A 12,816-nucleotide genomic window follows, 5' to 3' on the forward strand; every position below is an offset into this window, starting at 1 on the left:
GATATGGTCTCATGGAGAGTTCCCTATAATCAATTGATGAAGGAAGAAAAGTTTTAGGCCTGAATCATAGACAGTTCTGCATGGTATGCTAGCATCACCCCAAAATAGACAACTGCAGCACCACAGCCCCACTCAGTGGTGACCCTGACAACAAAGGTGAAGTGAAATCCTCCCAGTGGGCAGAATTTTAAGCAAGGACAGATTCCCACAGATAGAGATCTACATTGATTTCTGGGCAGTAGGCTTATGGTTTGACTGGATGGGCAGAGACTTGGAAAGAACATAATTAGAAAAAGATGATAACAAAATAGGTTGGGGAAGAGATATATAGGTAGCGCTCTTTGAATGAGCAGAGTGCGAAGATGTTTGGATTTCATGTGAATGTTCATTAAAGAGCAACATGAGCAGAGGAGGATCTTTATAATGAGATTGCAAGATGGCCTATTCTGTGGATATCTATTTGGTTCATATCCAAGCCACCCCAGTCCTTGCCCAATAGCATCATAAATTGAGTAGCCATGGTGACAAGGATGGAGATTATACATGGGCTGAGTAAAATGGATCTGATCCAGCTACTGCTGATTGCTCAGTTGGCCAGCAGCAGAGTCCAACACTGAGTCTCTGACATAGTATCATTTCCCGGGAAAACCATCCAGTCATCTAGAAGCATCGGGGAAAGGGCAGTGCTTTGTTCTCACTGGAAAAGACATGCTACATATTAATTTGGCTTTTCTGCCTACAATGCTTATGCCAGAATCAGTATTTAAGACTCACATAATGTATCATTAATTATCATAGTATCCCACAGAGCCTGTTTCCAACTTGGGAAACCGTATTACACCCAAAAACGTATGGCAATAAGTTCACGCATATGGAAATCACTAGTCTGGCCATGCTCCAGAGCAGCCACTGGTCTGATAGACCCAAATTGCATGGCGTTTTGATAACTCCATTACAGCATTAACTGGTAGACAAAACTTTGTGGAGATGAAGTTATAACTGGTTACATAACTGTTAAATAACCATAACGAGGAATGAAAGTTTGGGTCATCCTGCCAGACAAGAACCATGACCGGATAGAATGACCAAAGGAAAAAAGAAATTGTAAAAACAGCTAGGCCCATCTGACCACTTATAGAAACAAGGGCTACAATAATTTTGAACATTGCCCTTTTGACTTTGGTATGAATATTTGTGCATATTAGCCAATTATTTTTCATTTCTTCCCCCTTTCTCATTACCCTATTATCTATCATGAGATGTTTTAATAGTTGGTAAGCCTTATCTCTCAGTATTGAAGTAACAAAATATCAAAGGAAGAGCATGATGCAGCTTGAAGAGGAATAACATCACCTGAAGATGGATTAAATGACAAATGAGGTTTTGTATGTTTGGGGGCAGACAGGGATAGTATGTTTTATGTTGTTTGAGGAATAGTTGTATTATGTTAGAAAATTAAATATGGGTTAAGAAGGTGTGTATTGATGTCAAATTGACAAGAAGTGGAATGTACTAGTCTTATTCCATGTTGTCTTATCTACTATCACTTCAAGTCCCAGAATCCTACTCTGGAAAACACGAGTAAGATTTGGAAGGCAGAAGTGAACAATATCCATTATTATTTGGAGATTATTATAGTTAGATGCAATCAGAGATCGAAGCAGAAATGCTGGCAGCTTTTGTCCTTGCTCTTCTCTGTATCCAACTCTTCTTCTTGGCTTCCAGCATTACTGAGTGTGATAGTGGATTTTACATGCAAAGATGGAGGGTGTTTTTTACATGCAATTAACATTGAAATCAGTGAACATTGAGTAAAGCAGATTGCCCTCCATAATGGGAGCAGGCTTCATTCAATCAGTTGAAAGCTTAAATAGACAAAAGAAAGTCCTCTTGCAGTGAGAGGACGTTCTCCAGCAAACTGTCTTAGGATTAGAACGGCACCATCTGCTCTCCTGGGTCTCAAGCCTGCTGGCCCTCACTGCATATTTTACACTTCCCAGCCTCCATAATCATCTGAGCCAATTCCTTACACTAAATATGTTTTTGTATCTTTTTTTATACCTTATACATAAATAAATATAAATAAAATAAATATGTATCTCTCTCCCGTTGGTTCTGTTTCTTTGGAGAACTCTGATGGATACACTGATCAACAACCATTCCAGGCCTAGGCCCAGATGCTAAGATGACAGCAATCCTTAGACTCTTCCATCCAGTCTCACTCCTCAGGTGGCCTTCTCATATTCCTTGTGAGCTCTACACTAGTCTACTTGCACTAGTGTATCAGAAGACCTGGTTAGTGATGTTTCTCTGATCCTCCAACTCTTCCTTCCAAGCCCTTACTTCTTCAGCTTCTTCCATAATTGTGTGAGGACTTGATCCTATAATAAATCATATTCTCTAAAACACATAATGATCCTGCTTTCCTTATTGTACAATGAATGATACAATATATTATAATTTAATGCAAAAGAAACTGTGCTAACATTCTCAGCATAGACAGTAAAGCATTAATGCTGTTAAATGGTTCTCATTTCTTGTCCTTTTCATTTACTCACTCATTCATTTAAGAAATATTTGAGATTTTTATTGAAGGTGGTCCAAGATGGTAGATTAGGTAAAAGCTATGCCTTCTGCCTGCCAGGGTCACATCAAAATTCCAACTAAATTATAGAAAAGTCAACCTCAAGAATTATCTGAAGATTAGCTGAACAGAACCACTATAAATAAGAATATAAAGAAGAGACCACATCGAGACTGGTAGGAGGGGTGGAGATGTGAAACAGGCTGACACCAAACCTCAGGGAGTGGTTGAATACTGGGAGGGGTGCCTTGGTGGTGGAGGTCCCACCTGAAAAGGGAAGGGTCCCAGTTCCACACTGGGATCTCCAGCCCAGAAGTCCTGTGCCAGAAAGAGGAACTCCCACAACATCTGGCAGTAAAAAGCAACAAGGACTCTGTCCATCCATCCTGGTGAAATGGAAGGTGGCTAGAAAACCAGATATCCTCTTAAAGGGCTTGTACATAGTCTCACTCACTTGCAAAAACTCACCTGGTCTCCAGTGGAGGGATGGCAACTCAAGAGGTCCAGAGACATACAGGAAAAGACTGAGTTGTATGGCCTCAGGACGAGGGCTGGAGGAACAGCTGCCATTGGTCCTGTGTGAAGCCTACCTCATGTATAGCCTGCAGGAGGGCACTAACTTTTCTATGTTGAACCCTCTACTAAAGAGCTAAATCTGAGACCACATTGGTCTGGTAAAATCCACGCATGCACACCACCTTGGTGAGGCCCTGGGTCCCTGCCCAACCTAGCTAGTGCTGCATCACACCAGGGCACTTTTGGCTCCTAGGCCTCTGCTCTACCCCACAAGCTGCAGAAGTCTTTTAAAGTACCAGATGACCTGCAGCAGCCTGGGAAACTTGATGGTGGACAGACAGTCACAACTTGCAGGCATACCTCAAGAAATAAGAAACATTTCAAATAAATAATCTAACTTTACACCTAAGGCAACTGGAAAAAGGACAGCAAACAAAGCCCAAAGTTAGTACAAGGAAGAAAATAATAAAATCAGAGTGGAAAAAATATAATGAATACTAAAAAGCAATACAAAAGATCAACAAAACCAAGAGCTGGTTTTTTAAAAAGATAAACAAAATTGACAAACCTTTAACCAGACTCATCAAGAAAAAGAGAGGACCCAAAATAAAATCATAAATGATAGAGAAGTGACAACCGACACCACAGAAATACAAAACAAAAAAAAATTTAAGAAAATACTATGAGTAACTATATGTCAACAAATTGGACAATGGATAAAATGGATAAATTCCTAGAAGCATACAATCTTCTAAGGCTAAATCAAGAAGAAACAGAAAATCTGAACAGCCTGATTACTATCAATAAAATTGAATTAGTAATCAACAAGCTCCTAACAAACAAAAGTCCTGGACCAAATGCCTTCACAGGTGAATTTTATCAAACATTCAAAAAGGAATTAACACCTATTCTTCTCAAACTATTCTAAAAAATTCAAGAGGAGGCAAGTCTCCTAAGCTCATTTTACGATGCCGCCATTATCCTGATTCCAAAACCAAAGACATTACCAAAAAAAAAAGAAAACTATAGGCCGATAGCCCTATAAACATATGTGCAAAAATCTTCAACAAAATATTCGCAAATCAAATTCAGCAATACATTAAAAAGATCATAGACCACGTTTGAATGGAATTCATTCCTGTTATGCAAGGTTGGTTCAATATCTGCAAATCAATGTGATACACAACATAAACAAAATGAAAAATAAAAATCATACAGGCATATCAATAGATGCAGAAAAAGCATTTGACAAAAATAAAGCATCCACTTTTGTTAAAAACTCTCAGCAAAGTGGGAATAGAGGAAACATATCCCAACATAATAATGGCCACATATGACAAACCCCCCGCTAATATCATACTCAATGGGGAAAATCTAAAGCATTCTCCTTAAGATCAGGAACAAGACAAGGATGTCCACTTTCACCACTTTTATTCAACATAGTTCTGGAAGTTCTAGCCACAGCAATCAAACAAGAAAAAAACAAAAATAAAAGGCATCCAAATTGAAAAGGAGGAAGTGAAGTTGTCATTTTTTGCAGATGACATGATACTATATACTATAGACAGAGAACCCCAAAGATTCCACCAAATGACTATTAGAACTGATAAGTGAATTTAGTAAAGTAGCAGGATACAAAATTAATATTCAGAAATCAGTTGCATTTTTATACACCAATAACAAACTATCAGAAATAGAAATTTAAAAAACAACCCCATTTACAATTGCATCAAAAAATATATAAATAAAATACCTTGGAATAAACTTAGCTAAGGAAGTAAAAGACCTATACTCAGAAAATTATTAAGACATTGAAGAGAGAAATAAAGAAGATATAAATAAATGGAAACGTATACCATGCTCTTGAATAGGAAGAATTAACATAGGTAAAATAGTCATATTACTCAAAGCAGTCTATAGATTTAATGCAATACCTATCAAAATATCAATAGCATTTTTCACAGAACTAGAAAAAAATAATCCTAAAATTTATATAGAACAATAAAAGACCCCAAACAGCCATGACAATCCTGAGAAAGAACAAAGCTGGAGGTATCATGTTACTTGATATCAAACGATACTACAAAGCCATAGTAATCAAAACAGCATGGTATTGGCATAAAAACAGACACAGAGATCAATGGAACAGATTAGAGAACCAGAAATAATTCATGCCTATATGGTTATTTAATCTATAACAAAGGAAGCAAGAATATACATTGGAGTAAAGACAGTTTATTCAATAAATGATGCTCGGAAAACTGGACAGATACATGCAAAAAAATGAAACTGACCACCTTCTTATACCATATACAAGAATAAATCCAAAATAGATAGAAGAGTTAAATGTAGGACCTGAAACCACAAAACTCCTAGAAGAAAATATAGGAAGTAAACTCCCAGACATTATCCTTAGTACTATTTTCACTGATATATTTCATCAGGCGAGGGAAACAAAAGAAAAGATAAACAAATGGGACTACATTCAATTAAAAATGTTTTCACAGCAAAGGAAACCATCAACAAAATGAGAAGACATCCTATTGAATGGGAGAAGTGATTTGCCAATGTCATTATATCTGATAAAAGGTTAATATCCAAAATTTATTTTAAAAACTTACACAACACCAAAAAGACAAACAATCTAATTAAAAAATTGGCAGAGGACCTGAATAGACATTTCTCCAAAGAGAACGTATAGATGGCCAAGAGAAACATGAAAAGATGCGCAACATGACTAATCATCAGAGAAATGCAAATAAAAACCACAATGAGATATCATCTCACACCAGTCAGAATGACCATCATCAATAAATCAACAAACAAGTCCTAGTGAGAATGTGGAGAAAAGGGAACCCTTGTGCACTATTGGTGGGATTGTAAATTGATGCCGCCACTATGGAAAACAGTATGGAGTTTCCTCAAAAATTAAAAGTAGAACAACCTTATGACCCAGCAATTCCACTCCTAGGTATTTATCCAAAGAAATCTGAAACATAATTCAAAAAGTTATATGAATCCTTGTGTTTACTGCAGTGCTATTCACAATAGCCAAGATATGGAAACAAATGAAATGCCCAAAGATGATTGGATAAAGAAATTGTGGTACATCTATACAATGGAGTATTACTCCATATAAAGGAATGAAATCTTATCATTTGCAGCAACGTGGGTGGACCTAGAGGGTATTATGCTGAGGGAAGTAAGTCAGACTGAAAAAGACAAATACCATATGATCTCACTTGTATGTGGAATCTAAGGAACAGAATAAAAGAACAAACAAAATGGAAACAGACTCACAGATACAGAGAACAAACTGATGGTTGCTAGAAGGGAGGGAGATGGGTGAGAAAAGTGAAGGGAGTAGGAAGTACAAATAGGTAGTTACAAAATAGTCAAGGGTATGTGACCATTTTGAAATATAGTATGGGAAATATAGTCAATAATATTGTAAAAACTACGTATAGTGTCAGATGTGTACTAGAATTATCGAGGAGATCACTTCATAAATTATATAAATGTCTAACCACTATGCTGTACATCTGAAACTAATACAAAATAACATTGAATGCCAACTATAATTTTAAAAATATACGTACTCATGGAATGTAAAGTATGATATAGGGAATATAGTCAGTGGTACTGTAATAGCCATGTACGGTGTCAGATGGGTAGCACACTTGTTAGGGTCATCTTTTTTTGAGGTGTGTAAAAGTGGAATCACTATGTTGTTTTGTACACCTGAAACTAATAATAAGAAAACATTACATTTATACCAAAAAAAAAAAAAAAGAAATATTTGATGAGTACCTACTCCAGGCCCAGGCCAGGTACTGTTTATGACAGAAGACCTCAAATACATCAGTATCTACAGCTATAACCAATGAGGGGAAATTGCCAAGGGGAGGTTTCAGTTCAATATATCAAACTTTCTGGCAATTAAATCTGCCTAGAAAGGGAATGTCCTCTCTGCTCTAAGGTTATGAGGGCTTAGTTGCCACAGAAATTAATTCACAACTCATTTAACAAGGATGCTTCAGATGCACTGGCACATCAGTTATTAGTGTTTACATTTTCACCAGGTTCACTTTCAAATTTTATCTTCCATGATTCCATTATAGTATATTATACACCATTTCTGTGATTCTGAGATTCTCTATCCTGTCCATATTCTGAGGTGACTACAGGTGTGATCGGATTATGATAGTTTCAAAATAATACCACAGAGGAAGAAAACTAGTAGTGTTTATTGCTTACTATATGCCAGGCAATTTCCTTTGGTCATTTTATAATATTCTAAAATGCCAACAGGTAAATTTTATTATCCCTACCATGTGGGTAACGGCACTGAGATTCAGCAAGTTATAGTGACTTGTCCAAACTCCCAAGCAGAAGAGATTAAGATCTGTCTGACCTCAGAGCCATGTTTTGTCTTTTATGCTATTTCACACCAAGGTTTAGCATTAGTATGTGAGAGTTAATAAGGATATCAATTATAAATAAAAGCACAATTTTCAGGTACTACATGTTCCGAGATGATTTCCTTCTCCTCTATCTTGATGCCGCCCTATAACAGCTTCTTGTTTACTTCTTTGCCAATTTCTACTTTCAGCCACATTTAAAAATTAGGAAGACTCACCCCTTCAAGGCATTTCACTATAAGGAAATGGTTGAGCAAATAAAAAAGAGTATTTTAGAATGCTTAAATTGCAATGAATGACATACTATTACCAGTCATTGCAATTTTGGTGTTCTAACACATTTCTTTTACTTTGCTCCACCAAGCACTCATAACTAGATGATTTTGCTTCTAGCTATGATTCAAATCCACAGAGAATTTCATTTTGCCTTTCAACTATGGCTGACTGTTGCTATATGAGATGTTGAAGACAACCAGATATGTAAATGGTCTCATCCACAATTAAGGAAAACATAATTGTATCTTTGTAATATGGACCTCAGGATAGAGACAGGCTTGTGTGCAATTTCTCTAGTTACCAACATCAGTTCCACAGCAAAAAAATAAAATTGAAGGGAAGCAAAGTAATTTTCAGTTAATTACAGCGAAAGGAAAACTACATTAGTACATATAATTCATATAAAAAAAGAAATGTATACACAAACACAGTGGAAGAGAAGCAAGTTAACATTTATGAAGGGCTTAATATACACCAAGAACTTCACGTACATTACAAAAATCCTATGACAGATACTGTTGTTTCCCTATTATAAAGGAAAGAATTGCAAAAAAAAACAAAAAAAAAAACAAAAAAAAACAAACCTCAAGTTTATAAACTGTTCAATTCAAAAGTCCAGGTTTTTCCCACAATATTGCATTGGCTCTGTGTACAATATTATGTTAATTTCTTTTAGAAACTCAAAACTAGTTATATATCATTTATATATCAGTTATATATCTTTCTATGCTACAAAATAAGTCATGAATCTCAAAAGGGAGACTTCAGAGTCACCCTGACCTCTACAGATTGTTCCTCTACTCTAGTGTTTATTACCCGGCTTACAAGCACCCTTATGTTTAAGCCTTGCCAAATTTGTTTGGAAACCCTAAAGTTTATTTTATTTTTTTTTTTTATTAATTAATTTATTTATTAGTTTCAGGTGTACAAAACAAGGTAATACTTAGACGTTCATCATTTATATCCCTCATACTGTGAACCCCCCTCCCCCCATCCACTATCCCTCCGACCTCACACTGAACCATCACATTATATATATAAAATTATAGTTGGCATTCATTAATGTTTAGCTTCTGATGTACAATGCCATGATCAGGTATCCACAGTATCCCTGAGGTGGTCTCCCAAATAGGACGCATGTCCATCGGATACCCAACAAAATCTTTACAACATTATAGAATACCTTCCCCAAATTAATTTTCAAAAGAAAAACCCTGAGGCCATCTTGTGGTTACCAGCTGCTTCCAAATCCCTTCACCTTTCCCCTTATCCCCAACCCCCTCCCACACACCCATCTAACCACTCTCGGTTTTTCCTCTGCGTCCCCAAAACTGACTCTGATTAGTTCATTCATAGTCTTTTCTTTAGATTCCATATATAAGTGAGATCATATGGTACTTGTCTTTCTCTTTCTGACTTATTTCACTTAACATAATGTTCTCTAGATCCATCCATGTTGCTGCAAATGATAAGATTTCTTTCTTCTTTATGGCTGCGTAATACTCCATTGTATAAATGTACCACAGCTTCTTAATCCAGTCATCTACCGATGGAAACCCTAAAGTTTATAATGAAAGTGAACAGAAAAAACTGTCTTCCGTTTCTGAAAACATTAGAGCACTTCTAGCTGTCTGGAGATCATGTCTATTGTCGCTGGCAACCCAAAGCTCATTTTACCTCATATGGAAAACAACCCCTTGCCTTTCCTTTGTAGAACCACCCTCGTCAGGGCTGATGGTTTTGACAGAGCTGTCATTCAAAATGCTCTCCTCTCCCTGACCAAGGGGAGATAAACCGTGGCCACGTTTTCCTCATCCCCTCCCAAGAGTCAGATTTTTATGCAGAGAGGTTCAAAGAGAGAAAGCCACTGGAATAAAAATCATCACAAAGACGCTCCACAGACACTGCCCATAATTTCCCAGTTCTCCCCAGGTTTTTGTCCATTTTATGGCTTATTTATTCATTTTTTCCTTCAATTATGTGAGTTATCCCATATCCTTCCAATATATTTCCTTATTTTTTCTCCTTTGTTAGCTAGAGTCAGCTTCTGTTTTCGGCAACCCAAGTACATGAAATGATAAACCACTCAAGTCGACAGATTATATGGGGCCGCAGTCACATATTCTCAACCAGCTCAGTCTCTTGGCAAAATTGTAACGTTGGGCTTCAGGGCTCCTTCTCTCCTGGATGCCTGTGACTCTTTTCACAAGTGTTTGCAGAATGTGCTCGTCTGTGATAAATTTACCATTTTCAGTTAACCCCATCTAAAATGGGCATGACTGATAACAGTTCAAATTGTATCATCTTGGTAAAAGAGGGTAAACAGGGTCAAATATATGGTGATGGAAGGAGAACTGACTCTGGGTGGTGAACACACAATTGATATATAGATGATATATTACAGAATTGTACACTGGAAACCTATGTAACTTTCCTAACAATTGTCATTGTCACCCCAATAAGTTTTGATTTTAAAAAAAACCACGAATAGAATGTAAAACAAAACAAAAAAAATTGTATCATCAACTGAAAAACACTCTTTCAGTAGGAAATCTAAGAAAACTAGAAAATATTGTAGACACAGAAGAGTGAGACTCTAATAGTGGGATTATACATATGTGAGTATATGCGAGTATATAAAGTAAAAGTGAAATATCTACAGTCGATTGGGCTACAGCCATCTGTTCTATAGCAATCTATAGCAATTACTGTTCTATAATTGAACATGTCATCCAGGACCGTGTACCCCAGAATATCTCCATAATATATGGACACTCACACTTAGGGACTCTCTGTATAGATTCTTAGTTAAACAGTTATTGAATATTGAACCTAAGACCATGACAATTTATGCTTGATCACTTCCACACTCAGATTGATTGGAGTTTAATTCAAAATTTTAAAACAAAAACATCTAATAATTTTTGAGATATTATCCACATGTTTCCTACTAGTAGGAGGTTTTCTGCAGACTACTCAGATAGTAAATTCCTGTGACTGAAGCCCTTCTGCATTATCTCGTGCTACTGGTTTTTGTCTTTGCACACTCTACAGTCCAGCAAAGGCCTAGTGACAGGGATACATTCTGAGAAAGGCATCATTAGGTAATTTTGTCACTGCATGAATATCATAGGGTACATGTACACAAATCTAGGTGGTGTAGCCTACCACACACCTAGACTACAAGCTACAGCCCTATTGCTCCAAGGCTACAAGCCCATACAGCCCATTACTGTACAAAACAACATGAGATTAAATCAAGCACAAGAGAAAATAATGCAATGAAGAGACAAGGTAAACAGGAGATATATGAGGTTGCTGCTGGTATAACAAGGCATAGTGTTTTATGGAAAGCTTTTTTATATAAATACATAGAAAGAATACTCTCTAAAATAATGATAGAAAGTATAGTATAGTATAATATAGTAACTACATAAACCAGCAACAGTCATTTATTATCATTATCACGTATTATGTACTGTACATAATTGTACGTGCTGTACTTTATACGGTTGGCAGCCCAATAGGTTTATTTACACCAGCATCACTACAGACACGTGAGTCATGCATTGCCCTATGATATCACTAGGTGATAGGAATTTTTCAGCTCAGTTGTAATCTTATGGGACCACTGTCATACATGTGGTCTGCTGTTGAACAAAACGTCATTATGTGCCGCATGACTCTAGTGCAATCATAGAGAATTACTGCCATCTTCGTCATTTTGCAGATGGTTTACTATGTTCCTCTCTGAAATAGGTTTTTTAAACAAGGACAAGACAAATTTGTCGATTAATATCTGTCTCATTTAATCTGCAGGTGAATAAAGGGCTGGAGACAGCTGTCTTTCCTTGGGGGCTTCTAATTTAAAAAGATGACGAGCATATTCATGTCCTAAACTTATCCAATTTCTCAGTATAAATCACTTTCTCTCCATCCAAGAACTTCAGCTATAGCACCACCAGTCATGTTTTGAGAATGACTCAAATCAGACAACTAGAATTGCATTTGCAACGTCAAGTGAAAATAGTTTAGGATCTGGACCCGACACATTACTGAGTCCCACTTTTTCACCTTGTTCACTCCAGGCCAGCACCTGGAGAACAGGCCCTTCTTTCTGCTCAGTTAAATCCTTCCTGTCCTTTGAGACACAGATCGTTGCTGTCCTCCATGAAATGTTCTGTGACACACCAACCTCCTGCCGCATTCCTCCCCGGGGGTCCAACCATCCCCCAGAAATTCCCAGGAATCTCTTGAGGCCCTTAGCATAGCTGGCTGTACACACTTTGACCCCTACAGGGAGACCAAGGCTCCTCTCCTCCCATCTGAACCCTGCCAAGGTCCAAGGATGTGATAAAGTACTGAGTACAATTGGACCACAGTGTTGGTAAGGGACAGGAGAGAAATGTTTAACTGAAGGAACAAAAATGAGGTGAATGGTCTGCTTTTAATTTCCTTCTCTTGTGTGTGGTGGGTCTACACGTAAAAATTATCAGGTCAAGACTAGCGTTAGGTACCTGCCTCTAGTCTAAGTCTAAATTAAAGGGAGACAGGTAGTTCTTTAAGCTGGGTATGGTTCAGACTGACACAGAAGGGTTCGGATCTCCAGAGAAACTAGGTCCATAGGCAATAAAGAGCCAAGTGCATATATGGTATCCATCTAGTATGGAGGTTGGCAATTCAAGGGAGAATCGAGGAGTTCTAAGTCATGCTTCCAGGCCAAATCTCATTCGACCAATAATCATATACCACCTTGGACAGTTAGTTGTATATTTTGGACTCTTTCCAATTCTACAAATAGATTGAAATTCTCTTGGAAAGAATCCGTATCTCCCTAGCATACACTTACTGTGTCGTTTACATGGTAAATGTGAAATGTTTTATGGTTTAACTTAAAAATGACTTCTTAATAAAAAAAAAAAACTTATATGTAGAAAGAGAAACATCCTAACCAATAAATAAAATATGCAGTTTGATAAAACGATGAACATAATGGAACTTACTAGCATAGTTGCTTCA

The sequence above is a fragment of the Rhinolophus hipposideros genome, assembly GCF_964194185.1.
Source record: "Rhinolophus hipposideros genome assembly, chromosome: 2".
NCBI classification, from domain to species: domain Eukaryota; kingdom Metazoa; phylum Chordata; class Mammalia; order Chiroptera; family Rhinolophidae; genus Rhinolophus; species Rhinolophus hipposideros.